Genomic DNA, 21,143 nt, shown 5'->3' with positions numbered 1-21,143 from the left:
AAATCAAGTTACACTGCTCCCTTCTTACACTTTCTAGAATGAATTAAAAATACCCATCTTTCTGCTAAGACTCAGATTCTCGTGTTCTTCTCATACAAATCTCAAGCGCCACCTCCTCAGAGACCTTCCCTGACAACCCTAAAACAGCCTACAACATCCCTTTCTGCTATTTTCATGAAAACAGTCACCACTGCCTGAAATAACACTGTTCCATTTATGCATTTGTTTATTGTCACTCAATATACCATGAGGACAAGACCTCTCTTATGGACTATGTCTTTAAGACCTTGAACAGTTCCTGACACCCAGCAGAAACTTAATAAATATTTTTGGAATGAATGAATAAATCAAGGAGAAAAGCTGTTGTTTGCTAAAGCAAGTTTCAAAATCCCTTCCTTCTACCATTGGAAACTTAATTGCACTGATTAAATTTCCTTGGTGTTACCTGGCTGATTTGCATGTCACAGGAATTGCATACGTTTATCTTTCAAAACTTTTTGAAAATGTTTGTTTCTTTCTGCATCTCCCTTTGAAAGAAGCTAATAAAGTCAAGATAATCATCAGCACCCATCTGCTTTGCATGATAAAAGCTTTGCTCTGCCACCCCAGAATGCACCCTGACCTGAGACTGTCCTCTTGCCATGACTGATGGAGATTAAGTGGATGTGAGTGCCAAGATATTGACTGCTGGCATCTGGCAGGTGTGAAGAATGGAAGGATGAGAGACAGCAGCCTGGACAGAGATAAGGAAGGTAACTTGCCAGTAACCAGAGATGAATCCTAGCATCCATTTTCATTTGGGTTTAAAATATTTTTAATTGCTACTGACAGCTGCTGCACTGAAATAATGAATCCAGCCACACATGTAAATAAGTGTATATTAAGGACTTAGCCTGTGCCAGGTTATATGTTAGGATCTGCAGATACAAAAAGGAAAATGACATAGTCGCTTGTCCTCATGAAGCCTGTAGCTGAGCAAGACAGGCAGCTAATAACAAATGATGGCGATTCATTACAATTGTGATGAAGATGGTGAAAAGTATGAAATGAAAGAGCATAAAGGGGAAAGAGGCAAAAATTTTTATTTCAGGGGACAGAATAAGAAAAATCTGAAAGCAGGACATTGGATGAGGAGGGCAGCCTAGGTGAGATCCTCTGTCCTGAGCACTGAGAAGAGAAAGATACAGGCAACCAACCGCGGCGGGAAACACACACACATGCTCGCGTGCACACAGAACAGAGAAGCGAAAGCAAACCCAAGGAGACAGCAGCACAGAAAAGGGTGCTCAAGATGAGCCTCGCTGCCCTGAAGCTCCACCAAGGCAGAGCTGCCTACCTGTATCGCCTCACCTCTCAGCACTGCCCCGGGTCCCAGGGATCCAGAATATATGAGCCAGTCACCACGGAGCTCGGTGAGCTCCGATCCTGTCGTGGATGGCTTGCATTTATATTCATATCACTATACTCACTCACTCATGTATTCAGTGGAGACTTACTGAAAACCTCTCGCAGACCCACTCTTACCGATTCCTGCTATTTACCAGGCCTTTTCTAAGTGCTGTTTAATGGCTTTACCTAATAACCTTAAGAAACAGGGTCTATATTTACCACCATTTTATAGATGAGGAATTCAAGATTCAGAGAAGTCAAGTTATTTGCCGAGGATCACACAGTAAATGGTGGAGCCAGGAAACATCCAGGCAACGAGACTCCAGGGCGCCCCTCTTCACTGAGATGTTGGTGTTACCAGATTCCTAGGGCTGCCCTAAGAGATGCATCACACACTTGGCAGCTTAAAACAATAGAAAAAATTTTTTCACGGTTCCAGAGGCCAGAGCCTAAAATCAAGTGTCAGAGGGATCATGTTACTTCTTTAAAAAAAAAAAAAAAAAAAACTATTTTGTATTGCTGCTGCTGCTAAGTCACTTCAGTCGTGTCTGACTCTGTGCGACCCCATAGATGGCAGCCCACCAGGCTCCCCCATCCCTGGGACTCTCCAGGCAAGAACACTGGAGTGGGTTGCCATTTCCTTCTCCAATGCAGAAAAGTGAAAGTGAAGCCGCTCAGTGAGACCCCATGGACTGCAGCCTACCAGGCTCCTCCACCCATGGGATTTTCCAGGCAAGAGTACTGGAGTGGGTGCCATTGCCTTCTCCGATTTTGTATTGAGGTGTAGCCAATTAACAACGCTGTGATAGTTTCAGATGCCCAGCGAAGAGACTCAGCCATACATACACATGGATCCATTGTCACCCAAACTCCCCTCCCAGCCAGGCTAAGTAATTCCCTGAGCTCTACACCAGGTCTTTGTTGATTATCCATTTTAAATACAGCATTGGCTCCAAGGGAGGATCTTCCCTGGCCTGTTACAGCTTCCGGTGGTTTGCTTGGGTTGTGGCTAAATAACTCCAGGCTCCACGCCACACCTCCCCGTCTTCCATCTCCTAGAAGGACATATGTCACTGGACTTAGGGCCTGTCTGGCTAATCCAAGATGATCTCATCATAAGAACCTAATTTCCATCCATAAAGATCCTTTCTTCAAATGAGGTCACATTCACAGGGTCCAGGAGTTAGCACACAGATCTATCTTGGGGGGCCAGCATTCAATCCACTGGAGTGTGTATAGAGAGTATCCATTATTATAACTGCTAATCATGTAATAACAGTTGCCTGTTGTTACTCAGTCACTAAGTCATATCTGACAGAGAGTCAGCGATGTTATCTAACCATCTCATCCTCTGTTGTCCCCTTCTCCCCCTGCCCTAAATCTTTCCCAGCATCAGAACTTTGCCAATAAGTTAGCTCTTTGCATCACATGGCCAAAGTATTAGAGCTTCAGCTTCAGCATCAGTCCTTCCAATGAATATTCAAAGTTGATTCCTTTAGGACTGCTGTCCAAGGGACTCTCAAGAGTCTCCTCCAGCACCACAATTTAAAAGCATCAGTTCTTTGGGAACTCAGCCTTCTGCATGGTCCAACGCTCACATCTGCACATGACTACCGGAAAAACCATAGCTTTGATTCTACAGATCTTTGTCCGCAAAGCAGTATCTCCGCTTTTAATATGCTGTCTAGGTTTGTCATAGCTTTTCTTCTAAATTGGCTATTGCTATGCACCAGACACTATGGCATATGCTGGGAACGCAAAAGTTAGTAAAGCCTGGCCTGCACCACAGTGGGCCCATTGTACAGCAAATGAGACAGATAAGGAAACAAGATGGGTTATCATAAAGGCCCTAAAATAGGGCACAGGTGAAACACAAAAAATCAAAAGAAGAAATAAGAAATTCTGTGAAGATCAGAGTCAGAAAAGGGCGCACAGACGTGCCATGATTTCTCTTGGAAAGTGAGTAGGTTCTTCAGGGTGGACAGGAGAAGAGGAGGCCCCAAGCCAGAGCTGTAAACCACCAAGGACCAGTCCAAGGAGCGGTGACTAACTCAGTGTGTCTTCATGACATGGGAGGGCCAGGAGGTGAAGAGGAAATCCTGGAGGAGTGGCCTGGGACCACATCCCAGAAGGTGTCCTAGTCTCAGCTGTGCAAAGCCAGGGGAAAGTTTTAAATGAAAGTGTGTCACAGTTGGATCTGAGTTCCTAAAGAATCACACAGGTAATCTGCCGTGTGGTGAGAGGCATAGAGGGCAAGAGTGCTCAGAGGGCAGGGGACCCACAACAAGGCTTTATTTATTTATTTTAACTTTTTATTTTATGTCGGAGGATAGTCGATCAACAATGTTGTGACAGTTTCAGGTGGACAGCAGAGGGACTCGGCCGTACATATACACGTATGCATTCTCCTCTCAAATGCTGAGTGTCTCGGCACTAGCAGTAAAGAATCTGCTGGTCAATGCAGGAGATGCAAGAGACTCGGGTTCAGTCCCTGAGTTGGGAATATCCCCTGGAGGAGGAAATGGCAACCCACTCTAGCATTCTTGCCTGGAAAATTCCACAGATAGAGGAGCCAGGTGGGCTATAGTCCACGGGGCCACAGAGAGTCGGACACAGCTAAGCGCACACACATTCTCCCCCCAAACTCCCCTCCCATCCAGGGTGCCACAGATTGAGCAGAGTTCCCTGTGCTATATGGTAGGACATTATTGGCTATCCATTTTAAAAAGCAGCATATACATGTCGACCCCAAACTCCCTAACTATCCCTTCCCCTCATCCTTCCCTCCCTAGCAACCGAAAGTAAGGCTTCTTTACTGTTTGCAGGCAGAACTGTCCTAAGGGGAGGTGAGGGCCCGGTCAATTTCCAGATTGGTCAGTTGCTCCCTGCTGCTTTATATAGAAGCCTCTCTTTCCCCTTGTTCATGTTCTTATCTTAAAGAAGTTTTTTTAGCTCTCTCCCATCTCCCCCTCCTCTGGCTGTCCCTATTCTGGACATACTTCCTGCTTAGTCCCCTTGTTGGTTCTGAGCCTCTCCTCCACCCTCCTATTCCCAATGATCCTCTCCTTGCTAACAAGGCTCATCTCTTAATTTCCAGCCCAAATCACTCTCTTTAACCTCCAGTCCCAAATCCAGCTGCTTCCCAGACACGTCCCCTTCTGTGACCTAACCATGTTTCAATCCTACTCAGCCTCATTCCTGCTGTCACCAAACCTGTGACAAATCTCACGACTCTTGTCATCACATTTGTAACAGCACTAAAAGGGTCAACAGTGTTCAGTGCCGCAGAAGGTCACCAACGACCTGAAAAGCCCATTTGGATTGGGCATCTTGGATAAAGGAAAAAATTAGGACATGAAAACGGCAATTTCAAATAAGCATTTAAGGAATTTAACTATGAAAAGAAACAGCGAGGGAGGAAAACCTGGGGTCAAGGAAAGCAGGTTTGTTTATTTATTGATATGAGAGTGATCTGAAGAGGTTCAATGAGGGCAAAATTGACATTTTGGGCAAGACTATTCTTGACTGGTGGTACTATCCTATGTACTGCAGGACACAACATGCCTGGCCTCTGGGTTCTAAGCACTGATACCAGGAGCACGCACACCACTAAGCTAGAGGGCAGATTCCAGCAAGGAGGAAGAAGTGGATAATTAAAAGGAAAAGGGACATAAGTGACAAGCCAAGGCCCTAGTTCTGGAGGACATATGCCTAGACCAATGGCACAAAAGTAGTTTGGTATGAAGGAGGAGAAATGACAGATGAGAGATGCTGAGCCTTAGAGTTACACAGATACTGGCTGCATTCCCAGGTGATCACTTAACTTCCTATGAGAGATACTGCTGATGAACCTCAAAGCTGGTCCCAACACTTGCCCCCTTGCCACTCTATCAGTGAGCCTGCAACCCCCACGGGGTGGCCATGTGATAAGATACGGGGTCGTGAGATCCAGGATATGGGGAAGACTTTCCTGATTTTATAGCCACCTCTGCCTGTCCCTGCTTTTGGGTATGAGTGGGATACCTAGAGCTAGAGCAGCCTCCTCATTTCCATGATCAAAATGTCAAGAGAACCCCAGAAATGAGCCCTGACTTCCTCAGTGTGTGGACTGGGAGTTTTAAAGTCAATCAAAAAAGTTAAAACTTCCAGACCCACAAGTTTTCTAGCTATGTGACTTTGGCCACAATACATAAACTCTCTCTGATTTCTTTCCCCTGTCAAATGAAATAATAATACATATTTCATAGGTCTGCTTAAGAATTAACATACTCATTAACAACATGCCTGGCACAAAGTTGGCATCTGATGATATCAGCTTCGTTACAGTCTTGTCCCTCCTACCTCTATGTCTTAATTCTGCTCATCCCCCAAGAGTGTTCTAACACCACCATTTGCTCTTAAAGAAAGAGCAAGAAATACCAAATGCTGTCCCAAGAAATACCATATCACAAACAACTAAGAAGCAAGGTAAAACCTCCAAGTCACTGAAACATAGGGAAGAAGCATAAAGTGGGCTATGAACAGCCTGGCCATCTTGGTTTCAAGATTCTGTTGGAGATGGAAACCTACAAGAGCAGATGGAAGCGGGAAGACTATTTACAGATGGAAGCGGGAAGACTATTGGAAGGGGTCTCCAACCTTCTGGGATCTCACGCCTGATGATCTAAGGTGCAGCTGCTGTAATAGTAATAGAAATAAGGTGCACAGTAAAGGAATGCACTTGAATCATCCTTAAACCATCCCCCCACCCCTGATTCCATGGAAGATTGTCCCTGGTGCCAAAAAGGTTGGGGACCACTGATTTACAGGGTCACACACCACCGCTGGCTCCACCCCCTCCAAACCTATTTCCATTAGGCAGGGGGAGGAGGAAGGAGCATAGAGAGAGTGAGAGGAGGAGATGGGGACGAAGGAGAATAAGGGCTATCTTCCTCAGCCCAGGTGGATTCCAAAGCGTGGCTCTCTACCCAGAATATTAGAATGCTAGTCAAAGTATGAATTCTCAGCCAAGAAATTTAGAAATGAAGGAATCATAGCAACAGATGCCAGAGTAAGAATATTTTCACCTGTCCTTCAGGGAGGAGCAAGGTATGGAGCATGACACACATCTTAGTTACGGTTCTGTATCTGATCAATGCATCTATTTTCAGACCCTGATCCTTTACTCAGCAGCACACCGGCTCTCTTCCATTCTTGCAGCATTAGAGCCTGGATCTTCTATTCTTTGGCCTGATCCTACTGCAAGTCTCTCTTTCTGGGTTCCTTCCTACAACCCTCCCAAGCTCTTTCATTGGTCCTAATGATAGTGACAAAGCAGCTGTCAATGACTGTCATTCCCTATTGCCACTTTTTAATTCCTTCACCTAAAGTATCTGTTTGCCCAGCACTTTTCCAACTATTTTATTTCATTTTATCTTCAAAATGTTGTAAAGTGCGCAGGGCAGAAAACAAAATTTAAATCTTATAAAACAAGTATCATGGAGTATCCATGAGTATCATAAAGCTAAAGCAATTTGTTTGTCTCAATTCCCAAAGCTCGTAAGAGTGGAGACTGAAACAACTCACGACTTTCAATTCTTAGTGCGGAGCTTTGTTGGGCAGAATTGTATAAATAGAAAGCACAGGCTTCATAATAGGTACTTCTGGGATCTGAATCCCAGTCCCATTGCTCATCAGCTGTGATATCTTGGACTAGTTACTTAACCTATCTGAGCTAAAATCTGAAAACCCAAGCAAGAGTTCAGCAAATCAGCAGAGAAACCTCCTGGAAAGAAATGAAAGTTTATGTCTAGCTTCAGTTCATTATTTGGATTCAGACGGGCATCCTAAATCCAGCATCTCAGGGAGAATAAAAGCAATTATAACAAAGGCAAAATAAAATCTACACTTTATTCTCAGGTGGGGAACTGCCAAAAATCACCTCATACATTTTTAAATGGGTTCTGCTACTATTCTAAACAGTCTCTTGCAACAAGCGCCCAGCAGTTCTTTCCTCGTTAGAGTTTTCCCTTAAACGAACGTGCCCCCTTTTGGCTGGCCCTGTAGGGGCTACATCAAGGATGAGTCTCGGCCTCCCTGGTGGGGTGAGACTGAAGCTCCCACCACACCTCAGAGCCCATTCCCAGGTTTTCACCTGAGCTGCCTCCTTGGTTGGTCTGCAGTTCTATATAACTGGCTATGATTCTAATCAATTCTCCTCCTGTATCATGAAGCCATCTCCCTTTCTTCTGCTCCATATGCCCTTCAGCTTAGCCTACTGAATGCTTTGCTGGACACTTAGTGAAGCACCTGCTCTGTATGACCTCATTTAATCTTCAACAACCCTGTAATAGAATACATTATAATCCCCATGATACAGACAAGAAAACCAAGGCTTAGAGTAAGTGGTTGGTGAGTTGGCCAGATCCTCACACCTAGCAAGTGATTATTAAAACTGCTCTGACTCTGAATTCTGAGCTTAAAAGACCGCTGCTCCACCAGCTCCCATGCTTTTTTCTGCCATGGTACAAGAGCATTTCCTCAACGGGAAAGTACAGCACTAATTAATATTTGTGATTAATTAGCATATGCAAAAAAGTGAGCTGACCAGATGCTGAGCTCATGTCTCCCTACTTGTGCCAAAAAGTCTTTATAACTCCACGTGCTACCTTCCTTCCATCACAGACTCTGCATCGGGAATTTCATCCCTGTAAAGCAATCTTCCACAAAGACACGTAATAAGTGAGCTGTATTTCAAACAAACAAAAAACCGAGTCAAAACAGTGGCAATTTCCTATATCTTAGAAGAAGAAAGCAAAAGAGAAGGCTTAGTCACCATCCTTCAGGTGGCAACTGCACCTTCAAGACTACTCCTTACATGCAGTAAAGCTGTATTTCTTGGATTTTTCTGCATTCGTTCCACTTTCAAATGCGTTGCCCTATTGCCCCCATAGTTGATTCAGTGTTGTCAAACTCCGTGTCTCCATTCTATGTTGGTAAAATATGGTCATGGTACCAAAAATACACTTCTATCAAAAAAAAAAAAAAAAAAAAAGCTGGCTTCAGAATGTGAAGTTATTTTATTTTTGAAACTTGTCCCCAAAGCTTATTTCTTGGAGATCTGGGGGCCTCTTTCCATTTGCCTTCCACTCAACCTCTTCAGCCTGTGAATGCCCCTCCTTCCCAGCTGCCCACAGTCTCAGTGTTGCTGCCCTTGGGGTCCCGGTGGTCCTTGGGCCCCTCCCTATGCCTGCCGCTGCAGTCGCCCCCTGCCCATCAGGGCTTCTCACCCCCGGGACTGAACCTTCAACCCTCCCACTTCTGTGGCACCAGGACTTCCTGCTTGCTTCTTTCTCTTTTTTCTTCTTTCTACCTGCCTTTCAGAAACTTCTTTTCAGGTCCAAAGTCAGTTAGATATTACGTAGGCTATTTTGAGGGAAGTGCATATAGAGAAGGAAATGGCAATCCACTCCAGTACTCTTGCCTAGAGAATTCCGTGGATAGTGGAGCCTGGTGGGCAGCTGTCCATGGGGTTGCACAGAGTTGGACACGACTGAAGTGACTTAGCATGCATGCATGCATTGAAGAAGGAAATGGCAACCCACTCCAGGGTTCTTGCCTGGAGAATCCCAGGGATAGAGGAGCCTGGTAGGCTGCTGTCTATGGGGTCGCACAAAGTCGGACACTACTAAAGCGACTTAGCAGCAGCAGCAGCAGCCTAAAAATCATCACTACCTCCTTTTTTTGATGGAGAGAGAAAAAGATAAGATGGGATTTGGAGGTGTGACTGTGGTGTGAGGGGAGGGTATAGGGGGTGAGATCAGAGGGGAGTTCTCATTACAATGACCCAGAAGAGGCCTCCTCACTGGATTCCATCTTGCGTTTTTACCCCTGGAGCTGGTAGCCAATGGGCCCCCTACAGAATTATGCTACTCAATGGCACCCCACTCCAGTACTCTTGCCTGGAGAATCCCCTGGACGGAGGAGCCTGGTGGGCTGCTGTCTATGGGGTCGCGAAGAGTCGGACACGACTGAGCAACTTCACTTTCATTTTCACTTTCATGCATTGGAAAAGGAAATGGTAACCCACTCCAGTGTTCTTGCCTGGAGAATCCCAGGGATGGGGAGCCTAGTGGGCTGATGTCTATGGGGTCAAACACAGTTGGACACGACTGACGTGACTTAGTAGCAGCAGTAGCAGCAAGCTTCCAGTATTTCATATCTCATTAATCCTCTCCTCTAGTCAGACTCCAATATTGCCACAATGAATCAAGCAATGGATCCCCTGTCATGAGATGACATCTCCCACCACTAGGTAACAGAGGAAGAAGTAAAGAATATCACGGTATGTGAGACCTTAACCAGCCTCTCCATTCTCTTGAAAGGTCATCAAGCACATGGCCTGTGGAGCCAGCCACCAATGTTAAAGTTCCGGATGTCACTTACTAGCAGCATCTTTTGGGAGGTTATTCAACCTTTCTGAGCCTGTTTTCTCATCTGCTAAATGGAAATGAATACTACTACTTTAGCTCACTGGGCTGTTGAGAGTGTTAAATAAGATAATGCAGGCAAAGCAATATGTGCCCAGCACATGGTAGATACTCAAAGCACCTCGGATACATCAATGAACAAAAGAGGCCAGTCTCTCCACACCACTGCATCGTTCCTCAAATTATTACACTGTTATTATTATGCATTTCTAAGAGACGTGACAAATAACTGCAAAAAAGAGACACAATCAACCAGTTTAGCCAACAACCTTTTATACTGGGGAAGGCTGAACCTGAAACAACATAGGTTGCACAAAAGCCCACAGATGCTAAATCAATCAATCATTTCTACCTGTCTTGCTCTCGCAGTAACTTTGCACTTATTTATCACTCAAAAATTTGTCTCATCCATCTTGGCATTCTTTCCATGCATATTGTGCCCTCGAAATACCACTGCTAAAATACAATCTACTAAGGACAAAAAAAATCTTCCTAAAGTAAAAACCTCAGTAAGTTTGGCTATGTGTGCTTATGTATGACTAAGTCACTCCAGTTATATCCAACTCTTTGCAACCCTACGGACCATAGCTCACCAGGCTCCTCTGTCCGTGGGATTCTCCAAGCAAGAATACTAGAGTGGATTGCCATGCCCTCATCCAGGGCACCTTCCCAACCCAGGGACTGAACCCACGGCTCTTATGTCTCCTGCTCAGCAGGCAGATTCTTTACCACCAGTGCCATCTGGGAAGCCCTAGTTCTTGCTACAGTATAGTATAGTGTTAGTCACTCAGTTGTGTCCAACTCTCTGAGCCCACCAGGCTCCACTGTCCATGGGATTCTCCAGGCAAGAGTACTGGCATGGGTTGCCATTCCCTTCTCCAGGGGATCTTCCCAACCCAGGAATCGAACCCAGGTCTCCTGCATGGATTCTTTACCAGATGAGCTACCAGGGAAGTTTTTGCTATGTTAAAGTCACTTAGTCATGTTTGCCTCTTTGCAACCCCGTGGTCTATACAGTCCGTGGAATTCTCCAGGCCAGAACGCTGGACTGGGTAGCCCTTCCCTTCTCCAGGAGATCTTCCCAGCCCAGACACTGAATGCAGGTCCCCCGCATCGCAGCCGGATTCTTTACCAGTTGAGCCACAACGGAAGCCCAAGAATACTGGAGTGGGTAGCCTATCCCTCCTCCAGGGGATCTTCCCAACCCAAGAATCCAACTGGGGTCTCCTGCATTGCAGGCGGATTCTTTACCAACTGAGCTATCAGGGAAGCAACTTTCTGCTATAGTCAGTCTATAATTTCCATTCTGTTCAAGTTTATCCCACTTCCCTTTACACAGGCTCTTTGTGGCAACATTTTTCTAACATCCTTACCCACGCCTTTATCCATGCGAATGGGACAATATCTTTCTCATATGGTACTGAAGTTCCTCCACTTAGTACTTTCCACTTGACCTTTCCTAGACTGAATAAAGGAAGCTCCTAAACAGACGTGAGTCGTCTCCACCTGCTGCCAACAGATGGCGATAGGGATCATGCAAGGTTATTTCACTCTGTTAAGCCCTGCACCCTGATGGTTCTCTACTTGCCAAGATGCAGGCTTACAGTGTCCGTGCTAGGTTTTGAGATGTTTGCAAACATCATTAACCCCACAACATGTCTTTTAAGTACAAAACTGAAGGCAGTTTTGAAAATGACATTAAGAAGTTTAAGATGACAATGCAAAAGTAGAAACACTCTAAGAAACCCAAAGTGATACAAAACAAATACTGCATCTGTGAAATGAATCATTCTAAGATGATATGCTATGATATGAATGACTGCAAAGACAATATGTACGTGAAAATAACTGTACTTAAGCAATAAGCAGTAACCATTGTATAAAGCAAGGAAAAATAACTAAGCGAAAAACGTAAAAACAAAACATAACTACAGACAAAACACTTTTCCTGCAGTTAGAGGGTAAGTATCAGTGTCACAGGATAATTATTTTGTCATGTGACAATTAATCTAATATTAATGCAGCAGAGACTATGATTTATTTGTGGCCTTGCAGCAGTGGTTCTCAGCCTTAACTGCACACTAGAATGATCTGGGGAGCTTTTAAAAATCCTGAAGCCCAGACTGTGCCCCAGAACCGCTAGGGGTAGGACTCAGGCACTGGTTGTGCAGAAAGCTCTTAGGAAATTCCAATGTGCGGTCAAGGTTAAGAACCACCACCTTTCAAAGCTCAGCCTAGGGAAAAACACAGCTATGACTGGTTCTATGGATTAAAATCCATTCATATGTGCAGATCAATGCGTGTTGAGCCTCGACACCTTAGCGAGAAGTACTTCTCGAGGACATCTGTATCTCCAAGGAGATAAACTATCTGCCTCAAGGGATTTTGCTTTTTAGATTCCAGAAATTGGTATGGGGAGAGAAAGGATATTATCAAGGAAGAACAGAGTTTGGAAGGAGCTATTCATTCATGTATTTGAAAAGAATTTATCACCGAGCTACCAGCTTCAACATCTCTTAGCCATTTCGGTAAATTCAGTTACAAACGAATGGACACACAACCCGTTCAAAACAAAAGGAGCTTCTAGACACAAGCACCTTGCCCTCACTTTAATCTCCAAACAGTGAGACTAGCTCCTGGACTGTCCCCTCACCCAGTGCAGTCTGGTTCCCTTCCATCTTTCATAACCAGATTTGGCATGTAAACAAATGGATCATTTAGTTCTCACACACAGCCCTCAGGCTCTTCTCACCGCGACCCACTTTTACCTTGTCCGCCATTATCATCGAGGAGCCCCCGTGGATGCCCAGGATGGGGGTGAGAGTCTGGGCTGAAATGAAGTCAAGGATCTGGGCGATGGCTTCCTGGTCTGTGTCATCAGCAAACACCACCCCCTGGATCTTCCGGTCGGACATGAGATCACAGATGCGGGTTATGATGCTCTTTGGGTCCGTCTCGTTCATGGCCACCAGCTCCACGCGGGGCACCACAGAGAGATGGTGGAAATCATCTTTCTCGTGGGCGTCCTTGATGGCCACCTCGTCTGAAGTGCCCACGAGGATGACAGCAATGCCTATGCTGGGCGGGCTCTTCTGAGAACGAGCTCTGCTGCCGGACACGGCCAGGACAGCCAGCACCAACCAGAACTTGGGGGAACAGCACTCCGCTCTGGGCTTCATCTTCAACTCGTCGACTCCCTGGAAACATACACACACACAGAGGTTAAACTACAACCCACACTGTCTGGGGAGAGGCTGGATACTTCAAGTCAGGGAACTTATCTCCTTCTCCTGATCCTCAAACCCAACTTTTATCTTCTAGTTTGGTTTCTTATCTCTTGTGTTTGAGCAGTAGAGTAAGAGGGGAAAAAAAAAAAACAACAACAACTTTCCCAAAGCACTATGTCTGATGCAGGATACAGCATGCTTGGAGCTGGTGCACGGGGATGACCCAGAGGGATGTTGTGGGGAGGGAGGTGGGAGGGGGGTTCATGTTTGGGAACGCATGTAAGAATTAAAGATTTTAAAATTTAAAAAATAAAAAAATAAATAAGACAAGGAAAAAAAAAAAAAAAAGAAATCCTTGAGCAAGACAGTAAGAGATGTTATTGCTTTAGCCATCATCAGCAGACAGGCAGGGACAAGCCATGGAAAGAGGATGCAAGTGGTCCAGGCAGTCACGCCAAGTATACCAACACAGGATTCTCCAAAAAGGGGTCTAACTGTTGCTGTGAGATCCCTGGTACCCGAGTCACAACCCATCCTTTAATGGCTCTTGAGGCCAAAGGATGGCAAAGGCCAAGCAACATGAGCAGCAAAATGGGCTCAGCAGAGGCTACCAACAAAACATGACCGGGAGCAGCCAGATATAGGAAGCTACAAACACTGAAGCCCCCATTCTTGCTACCTGGACTTCCTATTCACCTCAAAGAGGAAAAGAGCCTGCAGATTCTTCAGCAATCCATCTGGCTCTTATTACTAAATCAAAAGTAACCCATACATGGGCAGTACTTTTAAAAATATCTCCTTTGATCCTTACAATAACCCAGCAGGGGGAAAATAAGAAAAACATTATTATCACCATTTTATGGGTGTTGAAGCAAAGCCTAAGAAGTACGAGACCGTGAGCCAATTAAATGAAATGAACATGCACCCAGATCTTCCAGCTTTCAGGCCGGTTTACATCACACTGCCTCTTACATCATCAGTTACTATGAGGATAGTTTTATTCCCATTTGATTATGCATCGAAGTACGGTGATTTTGACAAATGCTATTAAATTACTGATAGAGTCTCCTTCCTGAAATGACTGACTTCATGTCTGCATACAATTCACCACTTTCTACCTTTTACAAAGATCTCCTGCCTTTTTACTTTCACATATGCCCCTAAGTATTAAACTCTGCACCAGACGGAGGGTGCAGCTCTCCACAGAGATGTATAATCATTTGTTATGCGCCTGGGATGTGCTAGGCACAGTATTAAGCATGTCTTCCTATGCAATCTCTTTGGTCTTCCTAGAAACCTGATAAACTAGTCATTTTATCCCCGCTTCTCAAACAGAGAAACTGAAGCTCAAAACGCTTATGCGATGTTGCCAAGGTCAATGATATTACAACAGCATGCCAATACAGACACATAGCATCTTTATACTCCAAGGAAATAGTCTACAAACTGCACCCCAAACCAAAACTAGGGTTTTCATTCTTCTCCAAAGAGAGAGTGTAACCAAGGATGAAAATGCTGCTTCATATCTCCTGCTTGTTTGGCGGGGGGGGGGGGGGGGGAGTGGCGCGGGGTGCGGGATGGGCAGGGCCAGGGCGGGAGGAGAAGTAAGATATTAAGAATCTAAAAGCTTTGAGAGTGTAACTAACAAAAAGAAAACAATAATGATGAGGGTGTTGAGCGAAGCAAGATAACGCAGTATTCAGGCAGAGCAGACTGACTGCAAAGAGCATTAATGATTTGAGGCTAAGATGCTGGGGACATTTTGTGGCTGAAGAAGCACAAATCCGATCCAGGTCTTGGCAGAAAACATTCTGGAACCCTTGCTGTTGTGGTCATCCTTCCACACTGCCAAGAAGGAGCCTTGTATCGATGGCGTTGTCTTTCTCGTGCACGCAAGGTAGAGGAGTGGCTCAGTGGCACACATCTGAGCAAGGTTTGCTCTTGACTGCTTCATTGGCTATGTCTCTGTGGAAACAGGGAATGACAACGAGGCCCTGGAAACCTGTGTGCTGAACTGTCCCCAACAGGGCAGGGCAGCTGAGGGCTGAATTCTCCAGCCCTGAGCTCCCAGCCAAGCAGCACTATACAGAGTCCAGCAGCACTGAATTCTCAAAAGAAGACAGATGGGTTCAGCATCTCAAAGAGCTATTGGCATCACATCTATTAAATTTCAAGGACTGACTCTCAAGGAGAACCAAAGGATTTAGAAGTTGGCAAAAGTAGCAACTAACTTCATTAAAGTGGGGCTCTAATCCTACCATCATCAGTCACTACATCAGACTCTTTCACACTGAAAAGTGGTCCACTCCGTCATGACAGTTTATTAACTTTAATGCACTTCCCTCTCCCATTCTGATGTTTTATTTGCTCTCTTTAAGACACCTCTTACATTCCTCTATTTCTTCTCACACAATATATTACACTTTGTATGCGATGGCGACTGGTGACACTCGAAGAATAGACTCTGGTTTTACTGAGCATCTCTTTTATACTCAGGATCGAGCAAAGCACTTTACAAAGCAATACATTATGGACGATACCAGTAACAGAGGGACTGCGAGACAAACAAAGAAGTGCCGTGAATACAAACTCAATTTCACACATTAGAAGGGGGTTGGTGCAGAGAAAGCTTGTAGTCCAAGATAAGCAAATTGGTTTTTCTCCCTTCCACCCACAGACCATGGTCAGTCTTCAGGAACCTGCTTTATGAAGCGGCAGCCCCTCCTCTGGACTGCACTCCCCTTCCCCCAGGAGAACTGAGCATCCTGTCTCTTGGACTCTTGCCATCGCCTGTTGTGTGTCTATCTAAATACCTATTACAGTGTATTAGCGTTATATGATGATGCATCTGCCTATCTTCACTGCTTGGTCATCTCCTGGTAGGCACGAACCTTTTCAGTTCAGTAAACAGTAAGCACCTCCTCCCTAGCAGACATTATTCTTGTCGTCTGGGAGGCAATGGAGATAGGTTCTAACCTCCAGGACCACAGTCTAGAAGATAGAGACACACAAGAAAACCTCACCTCGCCTGTATTTGCAGTTCCTGGCGCTGAGCAGGGCCTTGGATACAACAAGAAAGGACTGAACCACTGAGTTCCTACCATTATGAAATTATCAATATTTGGCCACTTTTACCTGTATTATTAACCTATTTTACATATTATATATTTACAGTAACATTTTACCTATAATCTCCCCTATGCCAAACACTATAACTGCCAGGTAATTTTCATGGATTATTAAATCACATATGAACATTATATAATTTTCCCCTGCATTGGCTGCCCGGATGGTTGAGTAGGTAAAGAATCCATCTGCAATTCAGGAGACGTGGGTTTGATCCCTGGGTGGGAAAGGTCCCCTGGAGAAGGAAAAGGCGACCAGCTCTAGTATTTTTGCCTGGAAAATTCCATGGACAGAGGAGCCCGGTGGGCTACAGTCATGGGGTCACAAAGAATCAGACACAATTGAGCATATGGCACAGGCACAAATCAGGAAACTGCTCTTCTGAGAAAGGGGTCAAGTACACGAACCGGATCACACAGCTAAGAGGGGATGGCATCAAGTTTCAAACCAAAGTTGGTCCCCAAAACCTTTGCTGGTTCCATCCTGCTCCCTCTCAGTATGTGTGTGAATTAATGAAGAAATAAACAAGTTCACTAACCAAACCAAGCTGTGTTCTCATACCAGTTCCACATTAATTAAGTACCTGGGGATGGTCAAGTCTTCATCACTGTCTCTATTTCCTCACAGGTGAAATTCGGATAATATACCTAACCTAAATACCTGAAAGAATTTTTTTTGTGAGGATCAAATGGTCATATGCAGCTGGAAGTGCTTTGAAGAATATAAAATGCTCTACAGATGCAAAGGATGTTACCTTTCCACTTCTGTAGAAGTTGTTCAAGGAACCTGGCTATTTATGAAAGCACCAGGTCGGCACATGGAAAGTGGGGGGTGCGGTGGCTGGCAGAACCTGAGAGGAAAGCTAAGAGGAGCCTCACAGTGGGGGGCAGGAGGGGCAGTAGGAGATATGAGTTCCATGATGTTCTAACTCCCTGAAGACGATGTTGCTTACTGGCCTGAGGGTAGCAGCAAACTCCCCAGACAGCTTACCATCAAGTGTAGCAGAATTCAAGAGTCATTCGAGCCAGGGACAGTAATGGGGATCAATGAAGTTAGGCACCCCCTCAAATGATGCTGTCAATTCAGACCCAGGTGTTCACAAGCAGAAACAAGAAAGCAGCAGGATTAGAGAATTAGCTGTTCACCTCCTGGTCCTCTGCCTCCTTGTGGCTTGAGATGAGTGGCCCTTAGATTTACAGCAAGCAGAAGACCACAGCAGCTTGCGTTGTTGCCTATGAGCAGAGCCGGGTAACTTTAACAGGAGCCAGTCTACACTTTGCCCACAGTGGACTCCAAGGGAAGACATATCTGAGTGAGAAGCTGGACCAATCCTGTCCTCAGAGAAAACTGAGTCCTGGGGCAACCCCAACAGGAAGGATAAAATGTGATTTAATAGATGATTAAGTCAAATTCTCCAAGTACCATCCTTAATGCAGTCAGGACAGTGTTCGGAGTGACCCAATTAAGGCAACTGTGATTAGAATATGACAGACAGCGAATAAATTGAAGATTAAAAGTGCCAGAACCATACATCAGGTCCAGTTTACCAAGATAGCAATAAAGACAGAAAGTTCAGATGCACAGGCCTTAAAATCTGTTACACAGGAGAACACAGGGGAAAGAAGTCTCACACAGTGTAAGTCAAGTGAAATATACATGAATGTAACCTTTACGGAGGGCAATGTGAGAATGTCCATCAAAATTTTAGCATCAAGACAAAATAAAATTGAAGATGAAAATATCAAAATTGACAATGAGAGATGTCACATGCTAGGTCCAAGAAGATACCATAATCCTGAATACATACGAATCTAACAATAAAGGCAGAACATGTATAAAGCAGCAACTAAAATCACACTACGGAGTAACAGGTACATTCAACAGAAAAACGCAAACAATGGCAAACGATCAAAAGGATAAACGCCAAACCAAAACAATCCAAGCATAAGTAATCAGCTTCAACTATTTCAGATATCTAGCAATACATATACAACAAAGAATATATATTTTTAAGCACATGAAAAATAGTAACTCTACAAAAGTGCCTCAATATATTCCAAAGAATCAATATGAAATGATTGGCAGTTTCTATAACATGATTAAATTTACAAATAAAATTTTAAAGGTAGCTGAAAGTATCACACATCCAAATTTTTTTTTTTTAATTTACCTATTTGGCTGCACTGGGTGTTAGCTGTGGCATGTGGGATCTAGTTCCCTGACCAGGGAACGAACCTGGTTCCACTGCATCGGAAGCACAGAGTCTTAGACACTGGACTACCAAGAAAGTCCCACATCCAAAACTTTTTAAAAACAATAGCACTAAGGTTATGGAGGAAATCACAACAGAAATGAAAAATCCTTTGACTAGAATGACAATGAAAATATTAAATATCAAAATTTCTAGAGCATAACTGAAACAATTTAGAGAGAAATCTATACCTTTAAATTCATTTTTAAGAAAATAAAATATAACTAATTGTAATTAAATTTTCCCTTATTAAACAAGGAATAGAGTCAACCCCAAGAAGGAACTGAATAAGAAAAGATAAGAAAGGAATCAATAAGATGGAAAGCAAGGAAAAAACAAAACCATAAGCTGATCCTTTGTCTACATTAGACAAAATTCTGACAAGATCAGAGAAATGGAAGAGAAAATGCAAATGAAATGGAAAAAGAATCGATAGCAATATATACAATAAAAATTTTAAGATAAAAGAATATTATGAAAGCTAGCTGCTTTTAAAGTTAATGCATAAAATCTAATTTTAAAAAGCAAAAACAGGTTCAAAATAATGTAGGAAATTTGTATAAAATAATAATCATTAAAGAAAATAAAATGGTTATCAAAAGTCCTCAATCCAAATGCACCAAATACACTCACCCTACCTTTGCCAAAACAAAAGGAAATAAAATAGGTACATATGAAAGAAATGAGCCTTGTTCGTACAAGTAGAACAAACCAGAGAAAGAAGAAAAGTTTAAATATAAATCCAGATAATTATAGTACAAGAAAAGGTTATCATAGGTCTCTTTCACTTATGAACATAAAGGCAAAAAAATCCTAAACAAAATATTAGCTAACAAAACAAATAATATATTTAATAATAGTAATAATAATAATATTCAAGTGTGGTTTATGCAAGAAATGCAGGGGTGGTTTAATATCAGAATATAAATAAAAATAATTACCACATTAATGGACCAAAGGTGACATTTGCATGAATATCTCAAAAAATGAAGACATTTCATTAAGGGCAACACCTATTTATGACATAAATGTTAGAATATTTTCTTAACTTTTTGATGACAGGAAATAAAGGAGATCATCAGTCTACCTGTAAGAGTATATACCCAAAACTTTTTAAAATTTATTTTTAATTGGAAAAAATAAGTGAAAGTTAAAGTTGCTCAGTCGTGTCCAACTCTTTGTGCCCCCAAGGACTATACAGTCCATGGAATTTTCCAGGCCAGAATACTGGAGTAGGTAGCTTTTCCCTTCTCCTCAGTTGGAGGATAACTGCTTTATGCTGCTGTGTTGGTTTCAAAACATTAATCAGCTGTTGCTGCTGCTGCTAAGTCGCTTCAGTCGTGTCCGACTCTGTGTGACCCCATAGACGGCAGCCCACCAGGCTCCTCCGTCCCTGGGATTCTCCAGGCAAGAACACTGGAGTGGGGTGCCATTTCCTTCTCCAATGCATGAAAGTGAAAAGTGAAAGTGAAGTAGCTCAGTCATGTCCGACTCTTAGCAACCCCATGGACTGCAGCCTACCAGGCTCCTCTGCCCATGGGATTCTCCAGGCAAGAACACTGGAGTGGGGTGCCATTGCCTTCTCCAATGCATGAAAGTGAAGAGTGAAAGTGAAGTCGCTCAGCCGTGCCCGACTTTTAGCGACCCCATGGACCGCAGCCTAAATATACATATATCCACCCCCTCTTGAGCCTCTCTCTTACCTCCCCATCCTACTCCTCCAAAATCTCTTAAGAAATTTTTTTTTTACAATGAGAAAAAGGCAAGTTTAGTGCTATCATATTGAGCATCCTGGTAAATAAGTCAAGAAAACAGAAGTTTTAAGACTAGAAAAGATAGAGAAAAATAGTAGTATAAGATAATATGGTTATCTGGAAAGAAAATCCAACAGAATTTTAAAACTATTAATATTAACATGGGGAGAATGAGATTGCTAGATAAATACTACTCGGAGAAAACATCAATAGATCTTTCAACCAACCAGAAAATGTTAACAGTCGTAACAGCAGAAACAACTATAAATTATTTAGGAGTTAGCAAAAATGCACAAGACCTCTGCAGAGAAAAGCTGAAACTCTTATTAAAGGATATGAAAGAAGTCCTGAACAATGCAATCATACACCACATTCACAGAGGGGATAACATAATATTTAGAGAGTTCTATTTTCTTTCAAATTAATCCGTAACTTCAAGGCAATTCCTATCAAAATAACAGCAGGATTTTTAAAGGAATTTTATTATCTTATTCTCAGAGATATACACAAGAATAAACGTACATAGAGAACAAATTAACTGAGCAAGACATCCTTATCTGAACCAATAATGAAAGTGTGCCATAAACAGAGAAGTATGATTAACTTAACACTGCGGAACAGATCCAAAATAAAAGAAAAATTTTATTAAGAACATTTTAAAAATGTTTATGCTCCAAGTCAATTTGGGGTTTTAAGTTAAATACTTCCTAAATTCAAATTTGTAAGACCAGAGCGAATATTGAACCAAAGAGGTGCCTTTGAGTCAGAATAATAGCTTAGCCAAATGTGTTCACTAATCATCTGAAGCAAAAAGTATAACTGATGTCACACGTCTACTATCCAGTGCCATTCTGAAGTCAAATGCCATCTACATATTCAAGGCATTTGGAAACCCATTTTCAATCCTCCAGATGCAGTCAAGATCCAT

At 43.3% G+C, this 21,143-nt stretch overlaps 1 pseudogene; it reads right to left on the bottom strand.

The window, feature by feature from the left end:
* LOC108636114 overlaps window positions 12,575-21,143 on the bottom strand; it is a 143,802-nt pseudogene continuing 135,233 nt past the window's right edge.

The sequence above is a fragment of the Capra hircus genome, chromosome 5 (genome assembly GCF_001704415.2).
Source record: "Capra hircus breed San Clemente chromosome 5, ASM170441v1, whole genome shotgun sequence".
Classification (NCBI taxonomy): Eukaryota; Metazoa; Chordata; class Mammalia; order Artiodactyla; family Bovidae; genus Capra; species Capra hircus.
Note: the sequence above shows the minus strand (reverse complement) of the source record. Positions and strands in the feature narration are given on the sequence as shown.